The sequence below is a fragment of the Ursus arctos genome, unplaced genomic scaffold, assembly GCF_023065955.2.
Source record: "Ursus arctos isolate Adak ecotype North America unplaced genomic scaffold, UrsArc2.0 scaffold_23, whole genome shotgun sequence".
Classification (NCBI taxonomy): domain Eukaryota; kingdom Metazoa; phylum Chordata; class Mammalia; order Carnivora; family Ursidae; genus Ursus; species Ursus arctos.
The window spans coordinates 41,231,983-41,244,674 of NW_026622908.1; the positions used below are offsets into that span (position 1 = coordinate 41,231,983).

Below are 12,692 nucleotides of genomic sequence, written 5' to 3' on the forward strand. Positions count from 1 at the left end.
TGAGCTCCCCGCAGGCCGGTGGGGCTGGGGATTGGAAGAGGGACACGGCAGTGGAGGACGCATAGGACATATGACACGAGGGGGAGAAGAGATGACCTCTCTGAGGGGGCTGCATCTGTGCGAGGGTGGGTGGGGTACAAAGGAAGTTGAGGCCTTCTGGCCGCCTGAGTTTTGAAGAAGTGAAATCGGAAATTCCCTATGTGGGGAGGAGGGGAAATGTGGGGCAACAATGAAATCTTGTGGGAACTTAGGGGAAATTAAAAAACCCAAATACTTCTGCTTTCCTGTCAGGGCCACCACCAGTTGCCCTCTTTTACTCTGACCTGTGGGCCCCTCTTACCAGTTCCTGGCTGTTCCATCAGGCTCATTCCCCCGCCATCATTCCTGGCCACTCATTGGCCCCCTTGACTGTCCAGGCTGGTGAGAATCTTCGGTGGGTGATGTCAGAGCTTTGGGGACTGTGATTGTTAGGTAACCAGTATCAGGACACCGAAGTGTAGGAGGAGGGGGTGGGGGTGTGGTGGCACAGTGAGGGGGTGGGGAGACTCCTAGGTAGAGCTAAAATGCACCTAAGAACTTGAAGGCCTCATGTCCAACATTCTGGCTTATGGGAGATGTGGGATGGAGGCAGGAACTCAAATCTGAGAACGAGCAGAGTTCTTCGGGGACCTGGGTCAAGTGGGAGCCAGAGAGGGCAGAAGGGGAGTTTAGATTGCCCACTCCTTGTAGGATCAGGCTTCAGTCCCTTCTGACAAAAGAAAATGTTCAATCGATTGCCTTCCCCTCCCCTCTTTGCCTCCCTAATTGTTGGAGAGCCCTGTCTGCATTGTTTGGTCTCTGACTTACTGCTTTTATTCGGGATTTCATTAGCATTCTTTTCATCAATACCAGTAAATCAGAAGGCACAAGACTCTTCGTGGTGGACTCCTCACAAGAACATATTGAGAACTCCCGGGCAGGGCTGTCACCAGAGGCTGTGTGCCAGCTGCTGATGAGGAGCCCTGGGTGGGCCCAGTCGGGACTTCCTGGGCCAGCCTTAGAAGCCAAAGGACTTGCCTCCTCCATGGCGCTTTGAGGGGTCCACCCCGGAGACGCAGTTTCTGGGCTGTTCCAGGAAAGGGCTCGGGGCTGAGGCTCCTGAAAGAGGTGGTTGTTCAATGGCCTGAATGAGGCTTCAGGAAGCTCCCTCTCGTCAGCGTTCACGGTGACCCGCCACAGTCTTCACATCTCCCCAGAGTCCTCTGTGCTGGGAATAGCCAGCCCAATAAAAGTGAAAACAACAAAATGTTCCTGGGTTATTTATACATGAAACTTCAGCCCCTGTTTGTTCTATATGGCCCCTTGACTTTCTCCAAGGAGCGCGAAGGACTGAAAGAAGGGATCTCTCTCCCTCGATGAGGCTCAAGGGGGCAGAAATTAGTTTCCCCGATTTCATGGAGTTGGCCCTCGGGTCCTGGGCAGCTTCCTAAGCTAGCAATTCCCAGGTTGTGAAAATGTCCTAATTCTCTTTTTTGTTGTTGGAGCCGGGTAGATTCTCTTCGGTGGGAGTTTTGTAGAACATAAGCGAAGCATTTCACTTTTGGTTTCTCTGTTTCACTTTCTGTCTATCTTTGCCCAGACCCTTGACAAAAGACTAAGGAAGAGTTCAAATATTTTCCTTTCTTGTGGAAATGACGCCCCGTCGTCCTCCACTCCTAGTGTTTCCGTCTTTCAAATTCAGAAACACACACCTGCACAACCGGGCCTTATTCACCAGGTCTCCACAGAGACTGCTCTCAGTGGAAAAGTCCTACCTGCTTTCCCCCGAGGTGATCTGCTCAGTCCCATAATGGCCTGGTCTACAGAAGGGTCTATGTACAAGGCCCCTAAAAACTTAAAAAAAAAAAAAAGAAAGAAAAGAAAAACAGTCTTTTGTCCAAATATGGCAGAAGTGTCAGGCTGGGAAAAACCACAAACACCTAGCTTTGTCCCTGGGATGAGGAGTGGTTCATTCTTCCTACTGAGAAAGTCTGCGTAGACACAGCTTTTCTTGCAGTCAGGAGGAATAGATTTGGCCAACAGGTGAGTTTTGTCAAACCAAGGTAAAGAAAGGGGGGGGGGTCTGTTCCTCTGTAGTCTGGGGTCCCTGCACCCCATGAAGCCTCTCTCCCGAAGGGACATGGCAGTGCCCATGGCCATGGGACTAGGGTCCTGGCGACAGTTGCAGCGCTCCAGGGGCCTCTGAAGGTGTCCAGCGGTAGCCATAGGCCCAGCCTGGAGGTGACAGAGTGTCAGGGCTGCTGGGGATCTCTGCTTTCACATCTCAATGAAAAGAGCCCAAGGCCCAAGGGCGGTGAGTGCTTTGGGCTGAATGAGAAGCCGGGCCTTTGGAATCTTACCATTGCCCTCTCCACGCTCCAATCTTGAAGTTGCAAGGTCGACGTCGGGCCAGTGGCCACCCAGAGGGGGAGGGTTTCAAGAACTTCCTTCCCAGGTGCAGGCTGGGGTGAACGCTGCCCGAAAGCTCTGCAGCCTGGGGGTCCAGCCTGCATATCGACCAGGGTGCTATGTATACAGAACCTGAGAGTGCTTCACAGAGCTGAGCCGCAGAAGCCTGAGTGCTTGTGGTAGGCCCTCCACCCACGGCTGGGCTTCCCAGCGCCCCATCTTGCACGGGCCGCCAAGGCAGGAGCTGCAGCTGAGCTCGGGGTGCAGTGTTTACTCTAAACTCCCGGGAGAGCTCAGGCACCATCCCCGAGCTGCCCTCCAGGTCTTTGCTGTGGACACATGGGGTGGGGGACTCCATGGGAGGTCGTCTCTTATTCAGCACATGACAATTCTGCCTTCTGCAGTGATACGATCGGGGTCCTTTGGCAGGGTCTTGGGATCTTCTTACTCTACTGATGGAAATGGAGGGTGCAGGAGGAGAAATGGCAGGAAGATGCTGAGGTCAGCAGGGGCCACGGAGGACGCGAGGAGGCCATTGGCCTGTTCAGAGGCTGCCAGGGCTGGTGGCAAAGTCAGAGACAAGACAAGAGATTTGGAGGTTTGGTCTCAGCAGCCGGAGGGTACACCTGAGGGGCTCAGATATTGCTGCCTGAGCGACTGCCCACCTGTGTGAGTGTAGGCCACTGTCCTTCTCACGTCACCTCCAGACACGCTTTTCTGCTCTGGCTGACTCCCTCCTCATAGCCTCGAGCCCCTGTTTCCCCGTGGCAGGGGGCGGGGGGCTACCCTTAGCCTCCCCATGGGCCTCACAGGCTGGGGGCTGGGGAGCAATTCTGTGCCCAACAGGGTGTCACATGTGACTACCGGGGCACAAGCCCAGCTCCTCTGGCCTCTGGCCCAGCCCCTCACACCCACACCTCAGTGGTCAGACATTGTGCCCAACACCACCCTCCAGGCCCCCCTGCTGACCTACAGCTCTCTCCTCCTTCCCCCACATCGGTCTCCATGAAAGTCCCACTGAGCGGGGTGGTCCATGCAACTGCCCCAGGTGACCTACTCTGCCAAGAGTCAGTCTCTCACATCCCTTTCAGCCCAACTGCAACATTCCTCTGACCTGTGTCTTCTTCATCCTGCCCTAAGTACGGGCAATGAAAAGGGGTCATCTGAAAAGGGACTGGGAGCTGGGGAGATGAGAGGACCCAGGCCTGCCCATGCTCCATGTTTGCTCCCAGAAATACATGTTGGGATTTGTCCAAGGGCAGGGGTGCGGCAGGACCCTTCCAGACCTGGCGTTGAGCCTCCATTTCCCGCTCAGTTAGCCTGGCCTCCAGCCACTTGGTTCCGAGACCTCACCCTAAAACACCCCCCCATTTACTAATCATGGTAGGCAGAATTCTGAGCTGTACCCCATGTTTCCCACTCTGGTGAACACACCTTGTATAGGGCCTGCAATTGTGACTACACCGGGTTTACTCTGCGATAGGTCATGTTCAATGGCACAGTTGACTTTATTTTATGTATGTATGTGTGTATGTATGTATGTATCTTTATTTTAAAGATTTTATTTATTTATTTGAGAGAGAGAGCTTGTGTACATGAGAAGGGAGGGGCGCAGAGGCAGAGGAAGAAGCACACTCCGCATTGAACCGGGAGCCTGACAGGGGACTTGATCCCAAGACCCCAGGATCATGACCTGAGCCAAAGACAGATGCTTAACTAAGCCACCCAGGTGCCCCCACAGTTGACTTTATTTTTATTTTATTTTATTTTATTTTTTAAAAAGATTTTATTTATTTGAGAGAGAGAGAGCACAAGCAGGGGGATAGGCAGAGGTAGAGGGAGAAGCAGACTCCCCACTGAGCCGGGAGCCCAATGGACCCTGAGATCATGACCTGAGTCGAAGGTAGACACCCAACCAAGTCACCCACGTGCCCCTCACAGTTGACTTTAGATAGATTCTCCCAGTGGCCTGACCTATCACATGAGCTCTTGAAAAGCAGAGTTTTCTCCAGCTGGTGGCAGAGGAAGGAAGTCAGAAATTCAAAGCACAAGAAGGATTCAGTGTGCCATTGTTGGCTGCCAAAGATGGAGGCTGGCCACGTGGAAGGAATGTGGTGGCCTCTAGGAGCCGAGAGCTGACGGCGGGCAAGGAATCCCAGTCCCTGCCAGGGGCCAGTAAGAACAAGCATGGAAGGAGATCCCCTCCACCCCTGAGCCTCCAGCTGAGCACTCAGCCAGGGAACGCCAGATTTTAGCATCTGGGACTCTGGACTTCTGACCCACAGAACCATGAGCTAATAGATGGTTGTTCTGAGCCACTAAGTTTGTGGTGGGAAGACTACTGTCGCAATGGATGTGTCTTTTGGTCAACTGACGATTTATTTGATTGGCAACACCTGGCGGCCATTCAACCAGCGGTGAGAAGGAAACGAAGGAAATTAAAAGTGATCGTGGAATCAATAAGTGAGAAAGCAGATTGGTTTACTGAACACAGTGCTGCCCGGCTCCACACACACACACACACACACACACACACACACACACACGAGGTTCCTAACCGAGGTGATTTGGCTCCTCAGGAAACATCTGGCAATGTCCGGAGACATTCTTGGCGGTCACAGCTTGGGGACCATTGCTGCACCTAGCGGGCCGGAGTCAGGGATGCCTCTTACCACCCTACAATGCACAGGACGGCCCCCAACGGAGAGTGATCCGGCCCCAAATGTCGATAGAAGGTTGAGACCCACCCACCTGCGCCCAGCCACTGTCAAGAGGCAGTGTAGCATAAGGGCCAAGTACAAGGTCAGGTTCAAGTCCTACCAACTGTGTGATCTTCCGCGAGACTCGAGGTCCCTCAGGCCGCTGTAAAGAAAGCACCTACCTCTAGGGGTAAACGAGTTAACGTACCGAGTGCCGAACAACGAAGTCAGCTAACTTGAGCGCTTACAGGAAATGTCTACAGGGCTGTGCTTGCATCACAGGACCTGGGGCAATTTTTGTTGACTTTTCTATATTGCTCAAATTCGATATAATGGACATATTTGATTTTCTTTAGGGAGGGGGGCAAAAGCTGAGGGACATGTTACAGAACAGCTGGCTTATACTCTTCAAAAATGTCAAGATCTTGAAAAGCAAAACAAGGCTGAGGACAGTTCCAGACTAAACAAGGCTGAAGGGACCTGGCGACCGCATGTGAGGTCTGATTGCCGTTCATTGGGACAGCCAGTGACATTCGAAAGCGGATGGCAGGGGCGCCTGGGTGGCCCAGTGGGGTAAGCATCCCACTCTTGACTTCAGCTGAGGTCACGATCTCAGGGTTGGGGGATGGAGCCCGAGGTCGGGTCGGGCTCTACGCTCGGCACAGAGTCTGCTTGAGATTCTCTCTCTCACTCTCTCTCTGAGCCTCCCCATGCTCGCTCACTCTCTCTCTCTTTCTCAAGTAAATACATAAATAAAATCTTTAAGGAAACAACAACAAAAAGAAAGCGGATGGCATGTTCGATCACAGTATTGCTTCACTGTTGTCAGGCCTAAATTTGGTAACTGTATGCTGGTTGTGTAAGAGATGTCATTTTGGGGTGTGGGGATACATGTTGAAATATTTAAGGGTGAAGGGTCACAACCTATGTAACCTTCTCTCAAATGGTTCAGAGGAAATTCGAGAGTGTGAGAGAGAAAGAGAAAGAGAAAGCAAATGTTGCAAAACGTAACTACTGTTGGTGAATCCAGGTGAAGGGTAGATGGCTGTTCTTGTGTTTTCTTGCAACTTTTTGTTTTGTCAAAACCAAAAGCACACCTGTCCCTAGGAGCTCCTCCTTCAGGCACGAGGCAGTCGGGGCCAGTGTTATATCTGCTGCCCTAGGCCCGACCCAGCAGGGTCCAAGTCCACTGATAGTACGATGGAGAAACCAACTGTTTTCTATTCAGACATCGGAATGCCGCCCAGCCGGGAACGAATGCGAGCGATCTAGGGCCGGGCCACCTCCTGGGGACAGCCGGGCCCAGCGGCAGGGCTCCGCTCGGATAACAAACACACAGCAACAACAACAAGCCCAGACAAAACGAACACGTATCGTTGTAGGCCGCGTGCGGGTGGTGAACCGCAGGGAAGGGCACCGAAGCAAAGATCATAGAGGGCGTTGTGCTTACCTGGGGACGGGTCACCTGGAAGGACACTTGGGGGCTCGGCAGCACAGAGATTTTCTTTCTTTCTTCTTCTTCTTCTTTTTTTTTAAAGATTTATTTATTTATTTATTTGGAAGAGAGAGAGCGTGAGCGAGCCTGGGGGGTGGGCAGAGGAAGAGGGAGAATTTATGCAGACTCCCTGCAGAGCGAGCCCCCCCTTGATCCCAGGACCCTGAGATCCTGACCTAAGCAGAGATCAAGAGTCAGAAGCTTAACCTACTGCGCCCCCCCAGGCGTCCCCAGAGATTTTCTCTTTTGAGCGGTAGTTACACAGGGACTTACTTTATAATTATATAAATATACACTATCCGTTTATGGTTTATACACAGCAGCTGCGAGAGTCCCGGCAGGGAGCCCCCCCACTTTGTGCCAGGTGCGCCCCGAGTGCCTGGGACCCGCCACTGCGGTAAGGGCACTGACTGACCCTCTGTGACGGCCTGGAGGGGACCTGGGCTGGGGGCTCGTGGAGAGGCTGGGGAGGACTCCGGAGGTGGGGAGGAGGATGGGACAGTCGGGCCCCACCCAGCTAGGGAGGCACGCGGCCCAGGGCACCCCCTGGTGGTGGCTGTAGGGAGTGAGGCTTGCAGAAGAGAAAGCACCCCCCTTGCCCCCAGCCTCCATGCCTCCTTCTTTCTGCACCTTTCCCCGTTATTCCCTCCTCCTCCAGTGCTCACCCGCTACTCCTAGGATTCACCTCAGCAAAAGCTGGTCGCAGACTCACCTCTCAGGGAGACTTCCCCAGTCAGAGCCGCTGTCCTCCGACTGTTCCTCCCGCAGAGGCCTTTCTTTGCTGTTGGAACAGTGAATTTGCGTATCCTCTCTGGACGCTAGGTCGGCATCCTGTCCTTTTACAGACGTGTGGTGATGGTGATGAAGCCGACGGCTGGCATTTACTGAGGGCCTCCCTCCTGCCAGCGCCGGCTGACCCTCCCCCATGGGACACCTGCCTCCCCCAGGCGTCTTCATCCACGCATTGGTCGGTCCTGCAGTGTGCGTTTACGAAAATGCTCCTCTGTGCCCGTCTGAGGCTACAGGAAACCGAAAGTCGGATGCACCCCGTGGCGGGTGCTCCCCGGCGCTCACAGGTTGGGCGGGAATAGCTAGGCGTTGCTGGTGGCCATGATGGGGACTCTAAGAGAGCTCACAGAACATCGTGGGAGCCAGGGAATGGGACAGCGAGCAGCAGGTGTCCTGAAGGGCTCAGGAGGGAGCGGGAGCAGGAGGCAGGCGAGGCAAGATAGGCAGAGGCCCACGGCCTGTTGGGAAGCGGCCACAGGTCAGTGCAGAGAAAGGTGCCAGTCCGAGGCAGCTGGGTCTGCCTTGCTGGGGGGCTGGGACGGGATCCGCTGGAGCTGGCAGTGGGTCTGTAGAAGCTGATGGAGGCGGACGCCCAAGGCAGGGCAGGCTGCCGGGCCTGGGGCCTGACAGCCCCAAGAGGGTCAGAGTTCAGCTCCTTGTATCTTCGGCTCCAGTGTATCCGGAGCACCTACTATGCTGGGGTGGTGGGGGGACGGGGCAGGTAGGAGGACTGGATCAAGGACTTTGCCTCCCGAGGAGGCTCAGGCCAGCACCGGGAGAAGATAAATGCACAGAGCTCTCGGCCCTGCAGGGATAAGATGAGGGGGCGGTGGGAGAGGCCCCCAGAGCCAAGGTGCGGTGGAGGCGAGCAGCTCCTGCGGTCAGGGGAGGGACGTCTGGGCTGAGCCCAGTAGAGGTGGTGGCCCAGGGATGCGGAGCAGATAGGGCGGTGTGAGCAAAGCCACACTGGGAAAAGTGACTGTCACAAGGGCCAGAGAGGGTGGCTGAATGCTTAGTTCGTGGAGAGAGGTTTAACTACTCTGTGACTTTATTATGTTTTTTAAGATTTTATTTGTTTATTTATTTATTTGACAAAAAGAGAGCGAGAAAGCACAAGCAGGGGGAGCGGAGGAGGAAGAGGGAGAAGTAGCCTCCCTGCTCAGCAGGCAGCCTGATGCAGGATTCGATCCCAGGACCCTGAGATCATGAGCAGAACAGAAGGCAGACGCTTCACCAACTGAGCCACCCAGGCGCCCCTACTCTGTGACTTTAGCAAGATGCGCCTCCTCTACGAGTCCGTGTCTTCATCTCGGAACAGGCTCGAGGGTGGCTTTGCAAGGTCATTGAGCTGACCCCGGTGGTGCCAGATGTGTGCAAGTGCTCAGTGCACAGAGAGGGGGCAAGAACCGGCTCCTATTATTATGCAATTTGAACTTCATTCTTAGGTCTGCGTTTCCAGGTTTGAAAAGTTTATCTTTTAGCAGCAGAAGCCTTTTTATTCAAATGAGAATGTTTCCAGAACTGCATTGTATAAAAGCCAGGGGGTGGGGAGCCTGTGAGGTCTGGGACTGAGAGGGAGAGGAGGGAGGGGGTGAGTGGAAGGGAGGCAGCTCTGGGTCCTTGTCTTGCAGGGAGTTCCGACACAGACTGGGACCCAGGGCCCTTGGCCCCTCTTGGCCACACGGGACATTGGTGTTGCTTCCTTGGGGTGCACGACGAAGGCTCAGGATCTGTTCAGACATTTATTGAACACGCATCTGGGCCTGGCCTGGGCTAGGAGCTGCGCTCCCAGGTGGTGGGGAGGATGGAAACACTGGGGGAGTTCAGTCCTCTGGGGAAATGCAGGGTGCTAGGGGTGCCCAGGTGGGCACTTGGGATCAAGTGGGCTTCAGGAAGGCTTCCTGAGGCAGCAAATGCCTGTGCAGAGCTTGGAATAGTAAGTGTGAACCTGCCCTCCCCCCCACCAAAAAAAAGCTGGAAGGGTGTTCCAGGCAGAGGGAACAGCAAGGGTAAGGCACAGAGGCTTGCCACAAAGAGTTCATATATAGGTGGGGACCTAAAGCAGTATAGGCTCACAGGAGGGGAAATGAAAAGGTAGGAAGGAGACAGGAGGGAGTTGGGCCTGACTGCTGCACTGGGGTACCAAGTCTTCATTGGCCTCTGGGTACCCCCAGCCCCATCCCTTCCCCCGCAGGTCCTGGTGGCTGGCATTGAGGCGAACATACCTGTGACCTATGGAATTGGCAGCCAGAGGGGAGATGAGAGCACTGGCTGTCAATTCATAGGTCAGAGCCCTGTGCACTCGGTCTCAGCAGCCTGCTGATGGCCCACCGCCTTTGGCCATCCTGGGCCTGGAAGCGTGGCCGTGGAGGTCCCTGCCAGTCTGCTGGGCAGCGGCCGCCTCTCCTCCTCCGCGGGCACTGGCCCCCGTCCCCGATAACAGCAGCCCCACTGGAACCAGCGGGCACTTCCACATGGAGTTGCTGTTACAGGGGGTGGGAACCGACTGGAGGCCTGGGCCCTGCCGTCCTGGCATCTCCCCCGGGCCGACGTGTGGTGAGCCTCATGCCCACCCATCAGGGCTTCCTGGGTCCTCGTGACCCCAGGTCCATGTTCTTTTTATTGAGGCTCCTTATCATCCGGGCGCACACCTGGAGTCCCCGCACCAGCCTCCTTCTGTGGGCGAAGTCCAGCCTCAGCCCCAGCTCCGCTCATAAAGCCGGGAGTGGCTTCGATTTACAGCTCCCGGGCAGCCTTTGCCCACTCTGCCACCCCCACGCCCTCTGTCCCCAAGTTCCTTGTTCCCTCCTTTCTTTCCCAACCAGAGCTGGGCCCCAGTTCCAGGTTGGGCCACAGTGGCCTCCACCCTCTGCCCTTTGCCCACCCTTCCTGCCACAGCCACAGGGCAGAGGGACAGCGAGGGCATCTGTCCGTCTCCAGGGACCACCGCCTGCCCAGATTCCTGGGGCTGGCCCCAGATGAGAAGCTGGAGGCAAGACTGAGAAGGGTGGGGGTGCGGGGGGGTGCACAGAAAGTAGGAGAGTGAAGCAGAGAGGCCAAGAGAGAAGCAGATGTGGAACAGGAGAGAACTGGCAAGGGACAGACAAATAGCGACAGAGAAAGGCAAGGGGGGAGGAAGGGGGAGAACAGGGAACTTGAAAAGATGCTGACAGACAACCCTGCTGGCAGAATGCTAAAAACAGGGCTGTGAGCAACCACCATCTGGAAGAACACGGGCCTGCAGGGGTCTGGGAGCTGGGTGACCTTGGGCACGTGGCTTAACCTCTCTGAGTGGCTGCTGGTTCCTCACATGCAAATTGGGGCTTTCGAGGCCTGTCCTGCCCCCTGGCCCTGGCTGGTGGGAAGCCGCCCTCCCTTCCAGCTTCAGTTCCATCCCTGCTGTGGGGAATGGACGGGGCTGCTGGCTGTGGTCCCTGAGCTGGCCCAGGACCCCCAGAGGAGCAGACTCTTCCGCGGCCAAGTGTGTTCTCACCCACCCTCCCACCCTCCAGACGGGATCTGGCCCAAGAGGTTTCAGTGACAGGTTCCAATGCTAGTCCTACCCACCTAGGGGACATTGTGGAGAACCCAAAACTTCTAGAGAGGAGGGGGATCTGGGGCTCTGAGCCTTGAGAGTGGACTTGGGCCATGCCCCCCTCTCCCGGCAGCGGAAACGGCCAGGGAGGCAAAAGAGGCTGTCCAAGGTCACAGAGCAGGGCCTTGAGGTCCGTCCTGTCTGGCAACTTCTCTGAAGTGGCCTTCTTCCTCTTGGGATGCAGTCAGGGTGGGATGGGAGGTAACTGGGCAGGAGTCCTTTGCCTGGGAGGACAGGCCTGTGAATGAAGACACCAGAACAGGTGACACCTCCCACCCACCGGAGCCCAGAAGGCCCTCCCAAGGACGCCCAGGCAAGGCCAGGTGCCAGGCTTGGTGGAGGCAGTGGTGGTGGCCGCCCGAGCAGGACTGCAGGTCCCCTCATCTCACAGGGGAAATGGGGGCCCAGGGTTGGAAGGGACTTGCTTGGGTCACCCAGCAGCTGTCTGGGCCCTTTCCTTTCTTTCTCAGAAGGGCTGGGGCCCCTGCAGCAGGAGGCTAGGCTCAGGAGAGCCCTGGGGCCGAGGGGCTGTAAGGGTCTGACCGCCTGGGCAGGCTCTTACCTGGGTGCCTGGCTGGCCCTCGGGGCACAAGGAGGAAGTGGGGACGCCCTGGGCCCAGTGCCTTTTGAGCCGTTGGCCCAGCCCCTGGCGGTGGTTAATGATTATCCTGCTGCCTGTCAATACGAATCACAAGTGTGGTTCGAAGGGCATCGAACGCTGGACTGTGCCCAGGCAGGGTGGGGCGCTTCTAGGAAGCATCAGGCTGGGTCCCCATCCTTCCCTTCTGGTGGTATCAGACCCCGGCCTGCCTTCTTCCACTCCCCCTCCCCCTCTGCTTGGCTTATGGCCCCAGGTGACCATGGACAGCCAGGACCCCGAGGATCCGCCCGGACAAAACTTCCGCTCTGTTCATTTGGTGTCCAGACGCAAAGGGGGCAGCAAGGACACAGAGGGGGTTGGGTCGGAGGGGAAGCTTTGCTCACCCGAGAGGTCTGCAGATGACCCCAGCAGGTGAGGTCTCTAAGTCTGTGTCTCTTAACCTGAGCCTCAGTTTCCCCACAGGCATACCTGCTTCAGTGCAGTGCTACTGGGGAGCTACTGGGGTGGGGCGTGATCAGATCGGCCCCTTCTTGTTCGGAAGAAGGAAGGTACGTGTGGGCCGGGTTACAACGGGCATGTTCCCTACCCCACGTAAGTCTCTGTGTAAATGCCCGTCAGGACTCCTGCTAGCCAGGGCTACCCCCAGCGCCCCTCCCCATCCAGTGCCCTGGAGCTGGGACCCCAGCGCAGAGGCTCCGGTCTCCTGAGAAGCCTTCTGCTAGGGATGGCACGCGCAGCCTCCAGAGGGCGCAGCCTTCCAGGAATGGCCTTGACCGACCCTCCCTTGGGTCCCTGGGTAGGGATTACTAGGAGGGACCTGCAGCTCAGAGACCAACCACGTAGACTCAGACCACATGGTCAGGGAAACCTTCGTGGGGCAGCCCACAATCTGACCCTTTGCTCTGGTCCAGTGTCTTCTAGCTGTCCCCTCACACCCGGCCCTAGGTAAGGCTGGATCCTGGGCTCTTACTGGGCTAGAGCCAAGAAACACGGTCTGGGTGAGGTGGGCTCCAGGCCTCCTCTTCCCCCACTTCACTCAGCTCCTGCCACACAGAAGTGGGGCCAGGAATGGCAGAGCACAGCGCA

The 12,692-nt window shown here is 56.3% G+C and overlaps 1 long non-coding RNA gene across 1 annotated transcript; it reads right to left on the bottom strand.

The window, feature by feature from the left end:
• Window positions 1–829: 829 nt before the first annotated feature.
• LOC130544628 (uncharacterized) lies at window positions 830–7,894 on the bottom strand. Its single transcript, XR_008961040.1, has 3 exons — window positions 7,334–7,894; window positions 6,577–6,708; window positions 830–2,987 (listed from the first exon to the last, which is right to left on the bottom strand). It is a non-coding gene; the product is annotated as an uncharacterized LOC130544628 (long non-coding RNA).
• Window positions 7,895–12,692: the final 4,798 nt, after the last annotated feature.